Source organism: Procambarus clarkii, chromosome 10, assembly GCF_040958095.1.
Source record: "Procambarus clarkii isolate CNS0578487 chromosome 10, FALCON_Pclarkii_2.0, whole genome shotgun sequence".
In the NCBI taxonomy this organism is placed as follows: Eukaryota; Metazoa; Arthropoda; class Malacostraca; order Decapoda; family Cambaridae; genus Procambarus; species Procambarus clarkii.
In genome coordinates, this window is record NC_091159.1 from 33233551 (window position 1) to 33255512 (window position 21962).

The following is a 21962-nucleotide window of genomic DNA, read 5'->3' on the forward strand; positions in this document are numbered from 1 at the left end:
CCTCCTTTTTCATGACACTGTCTTCAACGCTGCCCTCCGCTCTATTCCTCGCTCTTCCTCTCGGGGTCCACGGAAGTGCGTTCCCTGGTGGAATGCGGACTGTGCTCGGGCTGTCCGCTGTAAGCGTGCAGCCTGGAAGAGGCACCGCCGTAGGCAGACGACCGATTCTTTTCTTTTCTTTCGGAAAGCGAGTGCGGTGGCCCGTAGGGCCATCCGTACGGCTAAACGTGAATGTTGGGCATCTTATGTCTCAACAATTACGTCCGAAACCCCTCTGGCCCAGATCTGGAAGCGTATCCGCAAGATAGCGGGTAAGTTCGTTCCCGATGTTTCACCGGTCCTTCACCTCCATGATACTCTTGTGGCGGACCCGTTGCAGGTCGCTTCCGAACTGGGTTCCCACTTTTCTTCTGTTAGCTCTGGTCTTCATCTTCCCCAATCTTTCCTTCTTCGTAAACCTGTCCTTGAGTCTCGTCCTTTAGATTTCAGAGAACAGTCTCCGTGGTGTAGTGGTAAGACACTCGCCTGGCGTTCCGCGAGCGCTATGTCATGGGTTCGTATCCTGGCCGGGGAGGATTTACTGGGCGCAAATCCTTAACTGTAGCCTCTGTTTAACGCAACAGTAAAATGTGTACTTGGATGAAAAAACGATTCTTCGCGGCAGGGGATCGTATTCCAGGGACCTGCCTGAAACGCTACGCGTACTAGTGGCTGTACAAGAATGTAACAACTCTTGTATATATCTCAAATTTCTGCACTCATCTTCAGCTTCCCTATAATGATCCCTTCTCTCTCTCTGAACTTCGTTCTGCCCTGGCCCTCTGCGGTTCTACGGCGGCGGGCTCCGATGGTATTCATTATGAGATGCTTCGCCATCTCCCTCCGAGCACGTCTCAGTATTTACTGAGTCTGTATAATCGGATCTGGGAGTCGTCGTCAGTCCCTGAGGACTGGCTCGATGCCGTTGTCCTCCCTGTTCGCAAACCGGGGTCTCTGGGTACTTCCCCTAAGGACTTTCGCCCTATTGCTCTCACAAGTTGTGTCTGCAAACTCTTTGAACGTATGGTTAACGTTCGTCTGATGTGGTTCCTGGAACACCATCACCTCCTCTCCCCTTCTCAATTTGGTTTCCGCAAGTGCCGCAGCACGACAGATGTCCTGGTGAACTTGGAGGTCTATATTCGTACTGCTTTTGCTGCGAAGACCTCCTTTGTTGCCGTCCTTTTTGACCTGGAAAAGGCTTATGACACCACTTGGCGTTATCATATCCTATCTCAACTTCATTCTTTTGGCCTTCGTGGTCATCTCCCTCTCTTTCTCCGCGGCTTCCTCTCTCGTCGTTCCTTTCGGGTGCGCCTTGGTACCGCTCTCTCTCCCTCTTTTCAGCAATACGAAGGTGTGCCCCAGGGTAGTGTTCTGAGCACTACTCTTTTTCTGGTTGCCCTCAATGGTCTTCTTTCCTCTCTTCCTTCTGGTGTCTTCTCCGCTCTCTATGTCGATGATCTTACCCTTTGTTGTCAGGGTGATGATTCGCCTCTCCTTCAACGCCGGCTTCAACTTGCAATTGATGCCGTGTCGTCTTGGGCCACTGATCATGGCTTCAAGTTCTCTACTTCTGAGACTTGTGCCATGACTTTTACGCGGAAACGGGTTGTTCTTCGTCCCTCTTTGTCACTTTATGGTCATCCCCTTGAATACAAAGATTCCGCGAAGCTTTTGGGGTATTCCTTGACACTCGTTTGTCTTGGTCTCCCCATATCCCTTACCTCCGTGTTGAGTGCTCTAAGGCCCTTACCCTCCTTCGGGTCTTGTCCCATACTTCTTGGGGGGCAGGTAGGCGCACTCTCCTTGCTTTACATTCCTCTCTCGTCCTGTCTAAGCTCGATTATGGTTGCCCTGCTTACTCGTCTGCTTCTCCTTCTACTCTTCGCCGTCTTGATGCTTTGCACCATACTGGGTTGCGCCTCAGTTCTGGTGCCTTTCGTTCGACTCCCGTCCTTAGCTTGTATGTTGACACTGGCTTCCTGTCTCTCCAGGACCGCCGTGATCGCTACTGTCTTCGCTATCTTGCGCGGTCCTTGCAACATCCTTCCTCTCGCCTCTGTCGTGCTTTAACTTTTACCCCTCCTGCGGTTCCTGTTCCTCTTCACCACCTCCCTCTTTCTGTCCGGTTATCTCGCCTGCAGGATTCTCTTTCCATTCGTATTTCTGATGTTTCTCCTCGTGTTGTTCCTTCTTTGCCCCCGTGGAGGGTCCCTCTTCCGCGGTTTTGTACATCCTTGACCTGTATCACTAAAACTTTTACCCCTCCTACGGTTCTAAAACGCCTTTTCCTCGAGCACTTTTCTTCTCACTCCCGCTCCGTTTCTGTCTTCACCGATGGGTCTAAATCAGCGGACGGTGTTGGCTACTCTGTTGTTTTTCCTGATCGCACTTATATGTGTCACTTATATGAGACTAGCATCTTTACAGCGGAACTTTATGCTATTCTCTATGCTCTTCGTCTCCTGCTTTCTCGTTGTCAGTCTTCCTTTGTAGTTGTTGTTGACTCTCGTAGTGCCCTCATGGCTCTCGGGTCCTTTAATCCGGTTCATCCAGTGGTTGTCGAGATCCAGCATTGGCTGTTTCTCGTTCACAGTAAATTTAAGTCGGTTGAGTTTTGTTGGGTTCCCAGCCATATTGGTGTGTCTTTAAATGAGCGTGCGGATGCTGCCGCCAAGGAAGCTGTCCGCTCTTGTCCCATCTCTCGTAAGGGCATTCCGTATTCCGACTTTTACCCGGTTATCCATTCCTCAGTCCTTACCCGTTGGCAGGCTTCTTGGTTGTCTGTTACTGGTAACAAGCTGCGTACTCTTAAATGTTGTGTTTCCTCGTGGCAGTCCTCCTTCCACCGTAACCGGCGGTGGGAAACAGCTCTGGCGAGGTTGCGTATTGGCCATACTCGCTTAACCCATGGTCACTTGATGGAGCACTGCCCTGCTCCTTATTGTCCTAGTTGCATTGTCCCTCTTATGGTCATGCATGTCTTTCTTGAATGTCCTGACTTCCAGGACGAGCGTGTGTCTTGCTTTCCGACCGCCCCTCGCGGTCACCTGTCCCTCGATAGTATTCTTGGTGACTCGGATACTTTTGATATCTTTCGCCTTATGCGTTTTTGTTCTCGTATTGGCATCCTTGGTGATATTTAGCGCCCTCTGATTATTTTGCGTATTTGATGATGCTACATAGCCTTCCCGGTTTGGTGCCTTCTTTTGATAATTACTTACTTACTTGTCATTCCATTGTTTTTACATTCAGTATTTATTTTTGCCAACAAAGCATTAAAAAAAATTAATTTTTCAAAGATACCAAAAAATTTGTAATGAAACTTTAGTTGATGTGCTATGAAGGAAACCTTGCATCATTGAAAAACTGTAAAGTACAATTAGGGCCAGGATTCAACGAGCATTTATGCATCTCTTTGTGAACCTGTACATGTTTTCTCAATTTTTGGTGGCTTTGGACTTCCAGGACGAGCGTTTCTTGCTTTCCGACCGTCCCTCGCGGTCACTTGTCCCTCGATAGTATTCTAGGGGAATTGGATACTTTTGATATCGTTCGCCTTATGCGTTTTTGTTCTCGTATTGGCATTCTTGGTGATATTTAGCGCCCTCTGATTATTTTGCACTTTGATGGTGCCACATAGCCTTCCCAGTTTGGTGCCTTCTTTTGATAATTACCTTACCTTACCTCTTCCTGTTATACAATTTGGGTGTGGAACAAGTAATTATCAAAAGAAGGCACCATGCCGGGAAGGCTATGTAGCAGTGAGGTGAGGCAGCTACTTATTTGAGAAATGCTTATTTTATTTACCTTATAAGCTGAGGCAAGTTATTTTATTTGAGGAATACTCAGCTGATTCCTCTACATTTAGCATGGAACAAATTTGTGTCCAAGACCTCTTCCTGTTACTCAATTTGGCTGTGTGTAACCAAACTAGAAGTGCTCTACAAATCAAGGGACCCAGAATGTGGAATGACCTCCCGAATCATGTCAAAGGCTGTACCTCTCTCAACCAGTTTAAGAGTTAAACCAAGTACTGCCAAATTAACTCCATGTAACCTAACTTACCTCCTAAATGTCAACCCATGTCTTGCTATTTTTTAAACAACGCTGTTCACCAACATGTGCAATTGCTGAGTTATGCTTTGCTAACCCCCCTTTTTGTATTTTTTATTCCTTCTTTCAACACAATTTATACCTAATCCCGATTACTATTAAGTTTTAGTCTGTGTTTTTTTCCCCCCACACCTTGCCCGAAATGCTATGAGTATTAGTGGCTTTAGGTATTGTATGTACTAGCTCTGCCTATAAATCCATCATTATGTTTGTAAATCAACTGTGTGTACTTTTCCTGAATAAAATGTATTTATTATTTATTTTTTAATCAGTAAGTATTAATTAAAAGAAGGCACCAAGCTGGGAAGGCTATGTAGCACCATTGTGTGTAATAATAAACCAAATTTTTTTTTAACAAACAATGCACCTGTATGGGAAAACAAATCCTGTCAACTGTAAAAATATTGATGCAGTTATTTAAATGAAAAATATAATGAAAGAAATATTACTGGTTTATTTTTATCCTATCTTTTTGTACTGTACAGTATATCCAAGGAAGTGAAAAATTGAGACATAATGCACAATTTAATGAATGATTAGCAGTTCAAAAGAAATATGACTTGTATTACATATCAACATGAGATCTTAATGATCCATGGTCAACATGATTTAATAAGGATAATACAGTACTGTATTTGTAATACAAACTATAATTTAAAATCTTTATTACTGATTTTTTTTATTAAGAAGATTAGGTATACACAGCAATGTGCTGCTACCCTAGTCTATATGGAATATTACACAGTGTAGATAAAAAACTAGCTATAAATTTATCTAATACTCCCATCTCACAGGATGGTTAGACATACTGTACATGGAATCAATTTAGAAAATACCAGCCTCAATACAAAAAACAAATCAACTCTAAGCAATTTTCACAAGAGGTAAGCACTGAATCATGGAAACATTATATTATAATTACTCTTACCAGTTTCTACAAAACTCCTCTCAAACAATGTATTTTTAAACATGTTTAGGTATACACAGCAATGTGCTGCTTCCCTATTCTGTATAAAGGACCACACAGTGTAGATCAAAAACCAGCTACAAGCTCACCCAACATCCTCACCTCACAGGATGGCCAGTCATACATGGAATTAGAAGAGAACAAAATACTTAATGCTGATCTATTAGCCTCCACTGGCAAAATCTGGGTGCAGCACAAGAATATCTTCCAATATTCCTGAGTGTATGAAGTAATTACAGAGCTCAAAATACCTCATACCATTTGGTATGAAGTCACTGATAACAGGACAATCACAGATATAGTGTTGGAGAGTATGTTCTCTCAAGTAGGACTGAAAACAGATGTTTTTTTTCCACCAAGAGGGCTATAAACCCATGGAACCGCCTACCCGCTGAAGCCGTAAATGCCAAATTCCAGCTAAAAAATATCATTAAGACAATTGGCGGGCCCTTTAACAAGCCGCCGGCTTTCTGTCCTCTTCGAGGTTACTAGATAGTTAGTGGCCCTTGGGTAAATTCAGTAAATATATACAATAATTGTCAGCGCATCTTCCGAGCAACAAGGACAGCTACACAGTATCTCTTAGAATTACGTAGGTAAACAACAAATGTAACATATTTGTTTACTACAATGTCGGTGCTGGCTGTAGAAGTTGAAAAAACATTGTTTTACTTCGAAATATACTAATTTTATAAGAAAATTCGACGTAAATAGGAGGCAGTAGAGCTCCGATAAGCCAGTGCTAAATCTTTAATATGAAGAATGTTGCTGCTCTCTGATTGGCCAAACGAAACACAGTATAGTGACCTCTATCGGCACGCAGGTGAACCAACAATTTTCTTCCTAAGTATACCTTATTGAATCGCACCTAAGCATCTTCTTAGGGCGCACTTAGGAACCTTCGTAGCAAACCCACTTACGAAGAAATACACAGAGCTTCCTGAATCTAGGTCAAGGAGTGTAAATTATGTAGTATGCCGTACGCCCACACCTTAGAACATTATGTATTAGAGTGTCACCTTATTGAAAAATATAGAAATAATGAAATAAATAGTGTACCACATCAAATTGTTTGGATGTGTGATAATGGTATAATAGACAGTATACTTAGGAGCTACAAGAATTTTGCCCCAAGAATGTAACAATTATATGCTGTACTTGTTGTATGCAATGTTAAATGGGATTCTTGTACTGTTATATGTCTATTTGTACTCACTGAATTTGTGCGCCCCTTGAGGGACTTGAAGTAGAGGGGGGTAGAAATAGCCTAAGCTACTCTATCCCTTTGAGATGTATTTATTGCTTATCTCAATAAACATACTTGAACTTGAACTTGAACTTGTCGCTTGGACCGTCGACTTCCTATGGCGTCACCTCTCACATATTTACGTCTCATTTCGTTATGAAATCAGATTATTTCAGAGTAAAAATAGGTTTGATCATGTTCTACGTGTAGCACCAACATTATAGTAAGTAAATATACCATATTTCTTCATTACTTACGTAATGCTAAGACGATTTGTGTAGTTTTGGGCTGATTTGGGTAATTCTATGGACCGATTGTGACACCCTGATCAGCTTCCACATATACTTTATACACATACATATATATACACACACACACACACATATACGTACATATACATATATAGACACATATATACACACACACATGCATACACATACATTTGTCTTATACTCTGACAGGGTGAGATAGCTGATAAAGAAACTAGTGTGCAATTCAGATTCAGATTCAGATTCAGATTCAGATTCAGGTAAGGTATATACATACAAATGATGTTACATTAATGGATTGATATATAGATAGAGCTAGTACATACAATGCCTAAAGCCACTATTACGCAATGCGTTTCGGGCAAGAAAAACATTAATATCTAGAACTTAATACTAATTGAGCATAAAGAATAAAAAGTGTTGAGAACAAATACAAATAAAGATAAAAAAAAAGGGGGAACATGACTGAAAAAGCAGCACAAATACAATAGGTTGACAAACAGTGTTGATTAAAAAAAAAGAAAATAAGACATGGGTTGACAATAGAGGAGTGAGGTAGGTTACAGGGAATTTATTAGGTAGTGTTTATTTTTTATCTTAAACTGGTTGAGAGAGGTACAGTCTTTAACATGGTTGGGAAGGTCATTCCACATTCTGGGCCCCTTGATTTGCAGAGCATTTCTAGTTTGATTAAGTCGTACTCTAGGAATATCAAAACTGTATTTATTTCTGGTGTGGTGCTCATGGGTTCTGTTACAACCTTCTATGAAGCTTTTGAGATCAGGATTGGCATTATAGTTTAGCGTTTTATATATGTATAATACACATGAGAGAATGTGCAGTGACTTAATATCTAACATATTCAGAGATTTGAGTAGGGGTACCGAGTGATGTCTGGGGCCAGAGTTGGATATTGTTCTAATAGCAGCTTTGTGTTGGGTAATTAGAGGACGTAAGTGATTTTGGGTAGTAGAACCCCAAGCACAAATACCATAGTTGAGATATGGATAGATAAGGGAGTAATAGAGAGTCACCAGGGCAGGGCGTGGTACAATTAAGCACTTAATCACTGAAGGTGATTAAGATGCTTTCACAAGCTCAGGTTATATAGTTACATCACATTCATTCATTGTATAATTGATACATTACATGGTCAATCTATGATACAAGTCCAATATATCATCAAGTGTTCCAGTACTCATATAGTAGTTACAGAGTTCAGCATATCTTAGCCCAGGAGGGTGAAAGTCAGTCAATATGGGACATTCTACAATATAATGTTCAAGGGAGTGCATGTTTTCTCTTTCACTGAGTTGACACATTCAATTGTGTACTCGACATTTGGGGGTTTGAGAAAGCTGCCAAATACGTCTATATCCCAGGCGTATTCTGGCCACTATAACATCACATTGCCGAGTTCTTGTTCTATTAGTCCCATATGTGAATGTCTGCTCACGATATCTATCATAATATTTAATGCTACAACTTTCAGGTCTTTGTGAATTTGTTAGGTCGGTGAGATTTTCATTAGATATTTGTTTAAGTATTCTCTTTGTCACTGCTAATGAAACCCTCATATCAATTTTTATTACTGGTTTTCTACAGGCTGTCTTTGCAAGCATATCAACAGTGTCATGCCTTGAGATGCCAACATGTGATGGTATCCATAAGAACTTATTTTCAAATCTCTTTTCTTTAGCAGCTAAAACATTCATTCGAATATCACTGACTATTTTCTGGGTGTTATTACTATGTGCGTTCAATGCCAGGAGTGCACTCTGCGAGTCACAGTATATAAGTCCACTGCCTTTGTCTTTTAAAAATTCCGTGGTAAGGTATATGCCTGCAAGTTCGGTTTGAGTTGTACTTGCCCAATCATTGACGCGTTTCATTGCTGTATGTACGAGAGAAGATTGTTCAAATATATTATATGCGCAACCGGTACATCGTCCACCTACTTCCACAGAATCGTCGGTGTAGCACTGATACACATTGTTACTCATATCCTGAGTACTCTCAGTGATGCTTTTCAGTGTTAACTGTTTTAATAATGTAGAGTGTACAGTGAAGGAGATAGTGTTCGATTGTTTCAGGCACCTGACAGTGGATGCAGAATTCGTTAATGTCTGTTCTGTACTTAGAGCTGTGTGCTGCCAGTTTGGTGTGTCCCAGCCTTAATCTGGTCATCGTTATATCAATTTCTCTGCTTTTATATCTGACATGTTTCAAAGTTCCCATTTCTTTTTAATGGACCCATAGTACAAAGGTGAGCATGACGTTTTCCATTTCGTCGCAAAATCTTGGGTGATGGTATTTTTGAAGGCTCCTTTACGTGCAACATGGGGAATTGGTTGATGGGTAATGTGAGGCGTGTTGTGCATCACTTTGGCTAGTTGATCTATTAGTTCAATATGGAGAATACCACAATCTGAGAAAAGCTGTCAAACTTTTGCCTCATTCAAAACCAAAAAGTATCTAATTTCATCTTCGTAGTTTCCTACACTGAGCATTAAATTTGCTCTGTATCTAGTGTTACCCAATCTCCCAATCTTTATATACTTAATCCAAACAACTTTATCATTGTGTTCATTGCTGTCTTCTTTTATGTGCTAGCCATATGCTGTATTGTGTCTACTAATTTTTGTTAAACTACCATTCAAGCTGTCATTGTAATCAATCTGAGCTACCTATGTGCTTTAATATACCTACAATTTTCTCTCATCTTTTATTTTTTTTCTTGCTATGTAACTGTTATCATTTTTATAAATTTTGCAAGTATTTACCTACTTAAAATTTTCTTAGATTAAGGACCTGCCCGAAACGCTGCGCGTACTAGTGGCTTTACAAGAATGTAATTACTATGCTATGTATCCCCACAATCCCAATGTACCTTCTTGTATATAAATAAATAAATAAATAAATAAATAAATAAATAAATAAATAAATAAATAAATAACAATGCACTGAGACCCATTGGATAGAGGTATCATAACCGTTCAATCGATGTTCATGAAGAAGTTGAAGACATGGGTAAACAAACTCCTTGCACCTTGTTGAAGAGTATGTACTGTAATTGCTTGAATCGCACTCCTGGAGTCACTGCAGATTGTATATGTCCCGATTGATAAATGGCCCCTGCTTTACCTGTAAAGCTGGGGGTGGGGGGTTCTGCTAAGAAAAACATTTGCGCAGCGCTTCCCGCGGGTGCTGCGTGCGCAGTGTAGGGTGGTGTACTTAAGGGAATGTACGAGGCGTCTCTCCCTCACTTACATTGCAGCTCTGGTCCACGTCGCATCGAAACTCACACTGCAGCTCCGGTCCGCTTCGCATCGACACCGCTCACCCACGACACCGCTCCAGTACGTAGATCATTTCAATGACACAGAAGTTTAGCTTGTCCAAATGTGCCCCCATCATCAGCAAACTCGGTCCCGGACCTCGCCCTATCAGACCTCCTCGTCGGGAGCCCATCAACATCTCAGAGCAACCCGTCAGGGGCGTCCTGCCCTCCTCAACATGTTCTAAGGTAGAGTTGTGTCTACTTCCCCTCCACATGAAGCGTGGAGCCCCCACTTAGGCTAGGGCTGCCCCCAGTGTCTGACGTGTACCTAGCGCCGAGTCCCTTGTGGTACGTGTTGTGCCGCCCTAGCTGGCTTCCTCCCTGGCCGGGCCGGAAGGCCCAGCTGCTTCTCTCTTGGGTGCTAAGCCGTGAGGGTGCTCGGCACGGTCCCTCCCCGCCTTCCGTGGCGCGCCGGGCATGCGCCCCTGTGGCAAGCCTGTGTGGGGCTCTTTCACCGGTGGGCTGGCAACGCTGTCTGGCGTGCCGCACATGTGGCCTGGGCCCTCGTTGCTTTCAAGCCCTAGGGGTGGTCCCCCTTGGGCCCTGGCCCGCCTCTCGCTCAGCAGGCGGCCCCCGTCCACGGGCGGCGGCGGGGCCTGAGGGTCAGGTGGAGTTTTTTTTTTTTTTTTTTTTCTCTCTCCCGTGTCGTTTTATGTGCTGCTTCTTGGGGCCAGTTTATTATTTACTCTATTTTAATATGTTTATTCAGTCTTCTATGTTCTTTATGGTTCTTCATTATTATTTACTAATTATTTATTTGTTTCTCCATTTATTGGTTATTTCAATTTTATTACTTACGTAATTGTTTATTATATAGTTAATTCTAATTTATTTAATTTTCTTCTTTATTTAGTGCTTGGTATAGTATATTATTTAGTTATATCTAATTTATTTATTTATTTATTTATTTATATATATACAAGAAGGTACATTGGGTTTGTGAGAATACATTGGATAGTACAGTATTTACATTCTTGTAAAGCCACTAGTACGCGCAGCGTTTCGGGCAGGTCCTTAATCTAGCAGATAATTTTAAGTAGGTAATTTCAATCAGAATTGATAAATGATAAAGATACATTACAAGAGAAAAATGAGATGAGAGAGATAAGTAGGTATATTAAAGCACATTGTTATATTAAAGCTCTGATTAATTACATTGACAGCTTGATTAGTAATTTAAACAAGGTTAATAGACACCATACAGCAGATTGACAGCACATATAAGAAAACAGCAATGATCACAATGGTAAAGTTGTTCAAATTGGGAATATAAAGGTTGGGAGATTGGGTAGCAATTGATACAGTGCAATTTTAGGGCAAAAAGTGAAAAACTATGAAGATGAAATTAGGTACTTTTTAGTATTGATTTTGAATGATGTAAAAGTTGGACAGCTTTTCAATTCAGTAGGGAGTGAGTTCCATAAACTGGGTCCCTTTATTTGCATAGAGTGTTTACACAGATTAAGTTTAACTCTGGGGATATCAAAGAGATATTTATTTCTGGTGTGGTGATAATGGGTCCTATTACATCTGTCCAAGAAGAGTTTCAGACAAGGATTTGCATTTAAGAACAGGGTTTTGTAAATGTAGTTGACACAAGAGAATTTGTGGAGTGAGATTATGTTTAGCATGTTTAGGGAGTTAAACAAGGGGGCTGTGTGTTGTCTGAAAGCAGAATTTGATATTATTCTGATAGCAGATTTTTGCTGGGTGATGATGGACTTGAGGTGGTTTGCAGTGGTTGAACCCCATGCACAGATACCATAGTTGAGATAGGGATAGATTAGTGCATAATATAGAGAGATGAGAGCAGAGTTAGGAACATAATATCTGATTTTGGAGAGTATACCAACTGTTTTAGAGACTTTCTTAGTTATGTGTTGTATGTGGGTACTGAAGTTGAGTCTCTTGTCTAGGAATATGCCAAGAAACTTTCCATCATTTTTATTGCTAATGTTTACATTGTCAATCTGAAGCTGAATTGCATTTGTAGATTTGCTTCCAAATAGGATGTAGTAGGCAGGCGATGAGTCACAATAACGTGGCTGAAGTATGTTGACCAGACCACACACTAGAAATTGAAGGGACGACGACGTTTCGGTCCGTCCTGGACCATTCACAATCGACTTGAGAATGGTCCAGGACGGACCGAAACGTCGTCGTCCCTTCAATTTCTAGTGTGTGGTCTGGTCAACAGCATGTAGTAGGTCTTTTCTATGTTAAGTGTTTATTTTTATTTATTTAAATTCTTCTATATTTAGCTTCTTGATTTAGAAGAATCTCCCTTAAATTAATATCTCCATTTTTTTCGTCTGCTCTCCCTCCTTCCCTCTTCAGGGTCGTTGCCGTTTTCTTTGTATTCCTTATTTTATCTTTCTCTTTCTCCCGTTTCGTTCTGTGCTGTTTCTTGGCGACACTTTTATTTCCCGATACTTATTAATGTAATTATGGAGTATACTAACTTATTATGTTTCTTTACAGTTCTATATTATTATTCATGGTTTATTTATTTTGGTTCCTTCTTTTATTTTTATTCAAGGTTTAATTTATTATTTTAACATATTTCTGTTTATTATTTAATTATTTACTATTTATTTATTTTCTTCATTATTTATTTGTATTTCCCCCCTTTTTTCGTCCCTTTTAATTTCTTTACGTATTTTGCTTTTTAGTTATGTACTTTTATTATTTATTTATTTTTTATTTATTATTTGTCTAGCCCCCTTTTTTTGTCTGCACGGGCCTCCTTCCCTCTTTGGGGGCCGCCGTCGTTTTCTCTTTGTCTTATTTACTATTCTCTCCCCTTTTTCTCCAGTCACATTTTATGCGCTGTTTCTGGGGACAGTTCTCTAGTCCTGGCTTTTTATTCTAGTTCTCCTTCCTGTTTCTTGTCTTCGGGATTTCTCCTTTCTCTGGTTGTAGCGTTTGCTCCATTACGCTTTGTGGCTTATTTACGTCTTTTTCTTATTAGTGTCCTTTCGTGAAGGCTTCTTTCTCCTCCCGTCCACATCCAGTCTGGCTTGGGCCGAAGTCCCCTTCAGGGCTGGGTCTCAGTCATCCTTCCTGTTATCGTTATTGGGTTCTCTTTACCTCTTTGCCTTTGCTTGGGATGTGTTAAAGACATATGGGTCCTTGCGTTATTTGTTATTAGTTTATTTGCTGCGTTATTCGTATTTGCCCTTACCGCCTGCTTACGTTTCCTATCTCCGCAGTACAGAGAAGCCAGTCCACCCTCCCGCGGCGAGGAAGAGGACACGGGCGGCGCCGAAGAAGTTATCCAGCCAGCTGAACCATCAGCTGGAGCCTCGTCGGCCGTAACATCAGCAGCTGGAACATCTGCAGCTGGACTTCAGCATCCAGAACATCGTCAGCTGGAACATCTTCGGCTGGAACATGCCAACTGGAACTTCGGCAGCTGGAACATCTTCAGCTGGACACCGCCAGCTTTAACATCAGCTACCGGCTATTCAGCTGGAACCTCATCAGCTGGAACATCAGCTGCTGGATCATCGACTGGAACCGCATCAGCCAGAACATCAGCAGCTGGAACATCAGAGGCTGGAACATCATCAGCTGGAACAACTTCAGCTGGAACTCCGCCAGCTGGAACATCAGCTGCTGGATCATCGGCTGGAACCTCAACAACCGGAACATCAGCAGCTGGAACATCAGCGGCTGGAACATCAGCGGCTGGAAAATCCTCGGCTGGAACACCGCCAGCTGGGGCATTAGCTGCTGGATCATCGGCTGGAACCTCAGCAGCTGGAACATCGCCGGCTGGAACAGCATCAGTTAACTGGAACATCCTCAGTTAGAACATCAGCTGCTGGAACATCATCGGCTGGAACACTTCAGCTGGAACACTGCCAGCTGAAACATCAGCTGCTCGATTATCGGCTGGAACTTCCTCAGCCGGAACATCAGGAGTTAGAACATCAGCGACTGGAACATCCTCTGCTGTAACTCCGCCAGCTGGAACATCAGCTGCTTGATCATTGGCTGGAACCGTATCAGCTGGAACATCAGTAGCTGGAATATCAGCGGCTGGGACATCATCAGCTGGAACAACTTCAGCTGGAACTCCACCAGCTGGAACATCAGCTGCTGGATCATCGGCTGGAGCCTCCTCAGCCAGAACATCAGCAGTTGGAACATCAGTGGCTGGAATATCCTCACATGGAACACTCGGCATTGCTTATAAGGGACGGTAGTACTGCGAGAGGATGCTCAGCATGGGGGCTGCACCCTCCTGCAGGATCTTCGAAACGTTCTCCTGTGCCCTGCAATGGATCCTCGCAGAAAAGTTCGGCGTGCGGGATGTAGAGAAGGTGCTTTCACGCCTACAGGCACTGCCGCCCTCGTTCCTACGAGATGCAGCCCTCGCCGAGATGCCAACACCATCCCTCAGCATCTCCTGCCCTGCAACTGTGAGGACGCTGCTCGACTCCCTGCGACCCGGTGTGCTTCAGAATAAGTGGGCGGAGTATGCGACGTACGTATGCGGCGGCCTGCGACAGGGGTGTCCCTTCGAGCTGCACCCTCGATTCTGGCGAACTTCTTGCAACTGCTGCTATCCCGGGGCTTGGCATTCCGCTCTCGAAATGCATACCTCGCGGCGATCGCCTTCGTGTTCAAGCTGCATGGTCGTGAGGACCCTACTTGCCAGTTTCTAGTTACTCAACTGCTTAAGATGGCGCGGAACACGGCGCAACGGCTTCTGGCACGGCGTCTACCTGTGACCAGGGGCCGGATTCAGGAAGGTACTTACGAAGGTTTTTCCTCTTAGCTAAGAGCGAATTCCTTCTTAGCGCCTTCGTGGCGGCTAGGTCCGTATTCAAGTAGGTACCCTAAGTGGAAAAACCTTCGTAAGTTCATTCCGGGATTTAAGTGTGGTTTCGACCACTCGTAGCTTTACGTAAACTGGATATAAGTCATTTTTTCTCTACTACATAACACTGGGATCGATTTATGATATTGGAACATGACCAAAATATTATAGCTGGTGAATCTAGTGAAGAGGAATCCTTCGTGTTAGTTATATATGCATTCTCTGCTTGAAACTTGAAGTAAATATGTGTTTGATGATAGTAGAATTACTTTTATAATAGCAAGATATTATACCAGTAGTTATTAAGTAAATAAACACTGGTGAACATGAAATATGAGAGAAGGTGATGAGCCCTGCCTGATGGGATCATTTACTATCACCAAATGCCCCTGTTCACCTAGTAGTAAGGGTGTACCTTAGCTATACATACCCATTTCTAATTTATTTAGTTTGGTTTTATTTTGAAATTAAATCTGGGTGAGACATAAAATAAAAATATGCTGCACAAATGATGTTAGGTAAGGAGAAGGGTAAAAATGTCACAAACTTTATTCATTGAATACTTAAAGCTATAATTATGACTATATACTGTAGATTATTAAAAAAGAGAGAGGGAAGTAGGGGTCCAAAACCTCTTCCTGTTATACAATTTGGGTGTGGAACAAGTAATTATCAAAAGAAGGCACCATGCTGGGAAGGCTATGTAGCAGTAAGGCAGTGAGGTGAGGCAGCTACTTATTTGAGAAATGCTTATTTTATTTACCTTATAAGCTGAGGCAACTTATTTTATTTGAGGAATACTCAGCTGATTCCTCTACATTTAGCATGGAACAAATTTGTGTCCAAGACCTCTTCCTGTTACTCAATTTGGCTGTGTGTAACCAAACTAGAAGTGCTCTACAAATCAAGGGACCCAGAATGTGGAATGACCTCCCGAATCATGTCAAAGGCTGTACCTCTCTCAACCAGTTTAAGAGTTAAACCAAGTACTGCCTAATTAACTCCATGTAACCTAACTTACCTCCTAAATGTCAACCCATGTCTTGCTATTTTTTAAACAACGCTGTTCACCAACATGTGCAATTGCTGAGTTATGCTTTGCTAACCCCCCTTTTTGTATTTTTTATTCCTTCTTTCAACACAATTTATACCTAATTCCGATTACTAAGTTTTAGTCTGTGTTTTTTCCCCCACACCTTGCCCGAAATGCTATGAGTATTAGTGGCTTTAGGTATTGTATGTACTAGCTCTGTCTATAAATCCAACATTATGTTTGTAAATCAACTGTATGTACTTTTCCTGAATAAAATGTATTTATTATTTATTTTTTAATCAGTAAGTATTAAAAGAAGGCACCAAGCTGGGAAGGCTATGTAGCACCATTGTGTGTAACAATAAACCAAATTTTTTTTAACAAATAATGCACCTGTATGGTAAAACAAATCCTGTCAGCTGTAAAAATATTGATGCAGTTATTTAAATGAAAAATATAATGAAAGAAATATTACTGGTTTATTTTTATCCTATCTTTTTGTACTGTACAGTATATCCAAGGAAGTGAAAAATTGAGACATAATACACAATTTAATGAATGATTAGCATGGATTAGCAGTTCAAAAGAAATATGACTTGTATTACATATCAACATGAGATCTTAATGATCCATGGTCAACATGATTTAATAAGGATAATACAGTACTGTATTTGTAATAATACAAACTATAATTTAAAATCTTTATTACTGATTTTTTTTATTAAGAAGATTAGGTATACACAGCAATGTGCTGCTACCCTATTCTATATGGAATATTACACAGTGTAGATAAAAAACTAGCTATAAGTTTATCTAATACTCCCATCTCACAGGATGGTTAGACATACTGTACATGGAATCAATTTAGAAAATACCAGCCTCAATACAAAAAACAAATCAACTCTGACTAAACAACTCTAAGCAATTTTCACAAGAGGTAAGCACTGAATCATGGAAACATTATATTATAATTACTCTTACCAGTTTCTACAAAACTCCTCTCAAACAATGTATTTTTAAACATGTTTAGGTATACACAGCAATGTGCTGCTTCCCTATTCTGTCTAAAGGACCACACAGTGTAGATCAAAAACCAGCTACAAGCTCACCTCACAGGATGGCCAGTCATACATGGAATTAGGAGAGAACAAAATACTTAATGCTGATCTATTAGCCTCCACTGGCAAAATCTGGGTGCAGCACAAGAATATCTTCCAATATTCCTGAGTGTATGAAGTAATTACAGAGCTCAAAATACCTCATACCATTTGGTATGAAGTCACTGATAACAGGACAATCACAGATATAGTGTTGGAGAGTATGTTCTCTCAAGTAGGACTGAAAACAGATGTTTTTTCCACCAAGAGGGCTATAAACCCATGGAACCGCCTACCCGCTGAAGCCGTAAATGCCAAATTCCAGCTAAAAAATATAATTAAGACAATTGGCGGGCCCTTCAACAAGCCGCCGGCTTTCTGTCCTCTTCGAGGTCACTAGATAGTTAGTGGCCCTTGGGTAAATTCAGTAAATATATACAATAATTGTCAGCGCATCTTCCGAGCAACAAGGACAGCTACACAGTATCTCTTAGAATTACGTAGGTAAACAACAAATGTAACATATTTGTTTACTACAATGTCGGTGCTGGCTGTAGAAGTTGAAAAAACATTGTTTTACTTCGAAATATACTAATTTTATAAGAAAATTCGACGTAAATAGGAGGCAGTAGAGCTGCGATAAGCCAGCGCTAAATCTTCAATATGAAGAATGTTGCTGCTCTCTGATTGGCCAAACGAAACACAGTAGTGACCTCTATCGGCACGCAGGTGAACCAACAATTTTTCTTCCTAAGTATACCTTATTGAATAGCACCTAAGCATCTTCTTAGGGCGCACTTAGGAACCTTCGTAGCAAACCCACTTACGAAGAAATACACAGAGCTTCCTGAATCTAGGTCCAGGACCCTACTGCATCGACTGCTGGGGGGCCCTGGGAGAGGTCTGTGGCTCGGATTATGAGAAGACCTGCTACCGAACACTCTTCCCCCTGGCTTTCCACGCCTGCCCTCGTCCGGGGGAGGCGACCTACGTGGAGCAGGAGAGATTGCTGAAATAGAGGGAATACCGAGAACATATACGGCACGTATAGATGAGATAAAGCACCTAAATTATTGGGATCGTCTCAAAGCTCTCCAAATGTACTCACTAGAAAGGAGACGAGAGAGATACCAAATAATATACACATGGAAAATACTGGAGGGCCAGGTCCCAAATCTGCACAGTAAAATAACAACGTACTGGAGTGAACGACTTGGAAGAAAATGTAGAATAGAACCAGTGAAGAGCAGAGGTGCCATGGGCACAATCAGAGAACACTCTATGAACATCAGAGGTCCACGGTTGTTCAACGTCCTACCAACGAGCATCAGAAATATTGCAGGAACAACCGTGGACATCTTCAAGAGGGAACTAGATTGTTTTCTTCAAGGAGTGCCGGACCAACCGGGCTATGATGGGTATGTGGGCCTGAGGACCGCTCCAAGCAACAGCCTGGTGGACCAAACTCTCACAAGTCAAGCCTGGCCTCGGGCCGGGCTTGGGGAGTAGAAGAAATCCCAGAACCCCATCAACCAGGTATATAAGAAATAGAAGAGGTCCCAAGATGCTGCCCTGTGGCACTCTAACGGTTATTGGTAGAGTGGAAGAGGTTGTATCATTGATGGTTGCACATTGGTGTCTGTCACTAAGATAGGATCGGATATAGTCCAGGGCAAGGCCTCGGATTCCATAATGCTGGAGTTTAAGTAAGAGGTAGTTGTGATTAACAGTATCAAAGGCTTTTCTTAGGTCAATGAAGAGTCCAATCGGAAACTCATTTTTGTCAAGGGCTGAGTAGATTACGTCAAGGAGACTAATGATTGCATCATTGGTGCTCTTTTGGGACCGGAAGCCAAACTGGCAGGGGCTGAGTATGTCGAATTTTACGAGGTAGGAATAGAGCTGTTTGTAGATATTTTTTCAAATATTTTTGATAGAGTGGGTAAGTTTGATATTGGTCTAAAATTGTTTATGTCCGCCGGATTGCCTCCTTTATGGACTGGCATTACTCTTGCTTTTTTAAGGATGGATCTCTATGGATTTGTTGAACAGTAGAGCTATGGGTGGCGCAAGGGCATGGGAGGCGCTCTTGTATAAATGGACGGAATTTCACTGGTGTTCCCTGCCTTGGTTTTTATTGAGTGTATGATGGACACAACATCTCTATCTATAAATCCATCAATGTTTGTATCACACCTTGTATGTATGTACTTTACCTGAATAAGCATTTGAATTTGAATTCATAGTTTCCTACCTAGTGCTTTAACTGGCACTGTATCTAGTTATTTTATTTATTTTATTTTATTTATATATATACAAGAAGGTACATTGGGTTTGTGAGAATACATTGGATAGTACAGTAATTACATTCTTGTAAAGCCACTAGTACGCGCAGCGTTTCGGGCAGGTCCTTAATCTAGCAGATAATTTTAAGTAGGTAATTTCAATCTTGTAGGTAATTCAATCTTGTAGGTAATTTCAATCAGTAGGTAATTTCAATCTGATAGTGCTATCCAATCCCCTCAATATATGTACCTAAGCCATATAACTTTACTATTGTAATCTTTGATATCATCTGATATCATGTTGTTATATTGAGTGCATATTCTACTGCATTACTCCTTGATATGATCCTCAAATTGTGCTACAGTGGACCAATGTATAACCCTGAAATTTGATCTTAATGTACCTAGTAATCCTTGTTCATTATACAGCAGTGTATTGTTATTATTGTGTATTAATCTAATCTTTGTTTATTGTGTCAAAATTTCTTACAGTGTACCTGTAAACATGTTTTGTTAATTTTACTGTAAATTATCTACTTAAAATTATCTGTTAGTTTAAGGACTTGCCCGAAACGCTATGCATGCTAGAGGCTTTACAAGAATGTAAAATCAACATCATTTATATGTACTTTCATAACCCCCCAATGTATCTTCTTGTATATAAATAAATAAATAAATGACAATGGTGTGCTTCTGACACTGCTATTGAATTTAATAGGTTCTTTCCAAGGGATGTCCATTGGGACACCCCTTGCTAATGATATTCCATGCTCCCTAATTAATGTTAAGGACTACCTTACAGATAAAGTAAAGTAAAGTAAAATTTTATTCAGGAAAGTACATACATAGTTGATTTACAAACATAATGTTGGATTTATAGACAGAGCTAGTACGTACAATACCTAAAGCCACTAGTACGCATAGCATTTCGGGCAAGGTGAGGGGGGGAAAAACACTTAGGACTAAAACTTAATAGTAATTGAACCTTAAAGTATAAAATGCGTTGAAAAAAAATAAAAGATAAAAAAGGGGGGAACATGGTAGAAAATAGTTAATATACAAGTTGGTCAACAAACAGCATTGTTTAAGAATAGTAAAACATGGGTTGACATTTAGGGGTAGGGTAGGTTACATGGAGTTAATTAAGGTAACTATCCAGGTATTAAGGTAATTAATAAGGTAACTATTAAGGTAATTAATAAGGTAACTATCCAGTCTCTGTACCTAACTCCGGCTAATTCCACTGATGTCAATGAGATAATCCTTTCACTTAAAACAAAGTCAAGTCCCCTTGCTGAGTTACCAACTGTGTCAACAGTTGATAATCTGCCTTTAATGGAGAAATTGAGTATAACCTTGGATTGTCAATAAGCAGTCTGAGAGCAATAGTACATCAAGAACTTCAACAAAATCTTGTAGATTTGAGACAAAGTGAAATCGACACCAGTAATTACATCTATCATCATCCAATCATGCAAGACGAGCCACACATCTATGGTTCATCCAATAAAATCAGCAGACCTCTAGATGGGTATCTACAGTGTAACCTTGGATTGTCAATTAGCAGTCTGACAGCAATAGTACACCAAGAACTTCAACAAAATCTTGTAGATCTGAGGCAAAGTGAAATCGACATCAGTAATTCCATCTATCATCATACTATCATGCAAGAAGAGCTTATGGTTCATCCAATAAAATCATCAGACTTTTAGATGTTACTACTGCTCGGCTTAGACTCGGTTACAAGTATCTCTAGGAATTCTCATTATCTGCTTTTTTTCTTTTTTTTTTTGCAGGGATATTCCAGCGCGGGCCCTAAGGCTGGCCCACTAAGTGTTGCTTGTTTCTGTTCTACTTGGGCGGAGTATGAGTATTTATGACTCGTATGGTCGCTTCAGTAAGATTTTGCCATATGTGTTTAACAACTTCTTCTGCTCTGTTGAATCTAAGTTGAAATCTTAATGGGTTTGTAACTGTGCACTGTGTTAGATAATGTTCCAGTGGCCTGTCGGGCATTTCTCCACAGAGTTGACATTTCCTCTCATTTTCCAGAACCTGTAAACCTATTTCCCATGCACATGGGTATCCAAGCCTGATGCGATGTAAGTGTACCTTTCATCAAACTAAGTGATTCATACACTTTAAGTGATTCATAGTTGGTTGAATTCTTGTACCAATCCGCAGATCCTGATGTTGCAACTGCTGTGTTGCGGTCAATGTACATCTTCTGCATTGCTCTGTTTCTAATTACTTTTTTAATCTGTGATAGACTCTGTGGTATGTAAATGTCTACATTTCTTCTCTTAGTTGCAAGTTTTGCAGCTTCGTCTGCAATGTCACTTTCTATTATTCCCATATGACTTGGCACCCAGTTGATAAGTACCCAATGGCCTTCATTATCTGCCGATGTAGACCTGACCAAATAATAATAATAAAAATAATTTATTTAGGAAAACTAAATCTGCATCTAAAACTAAAACTCTGCATCTACTTACATAGATGCAGCGTTACAAACATTTTGATTATTTATAGGTAGAGCTAATACATACAAATACCTAAAGCCACTAATACGCGTAGCATTTCGGGCAAGGTGTGGAAGAAAAAACCTGACTAAAACATAATAATAATTGAACTTAAAGTATAAATTCGATTGAAAGAAAAAATAAAAGATAAAAAGGGGGGTTCACAGTAGGGGGTACAAACATGGCACAAAATAGCCAATAAACAAGTTGGTCAACA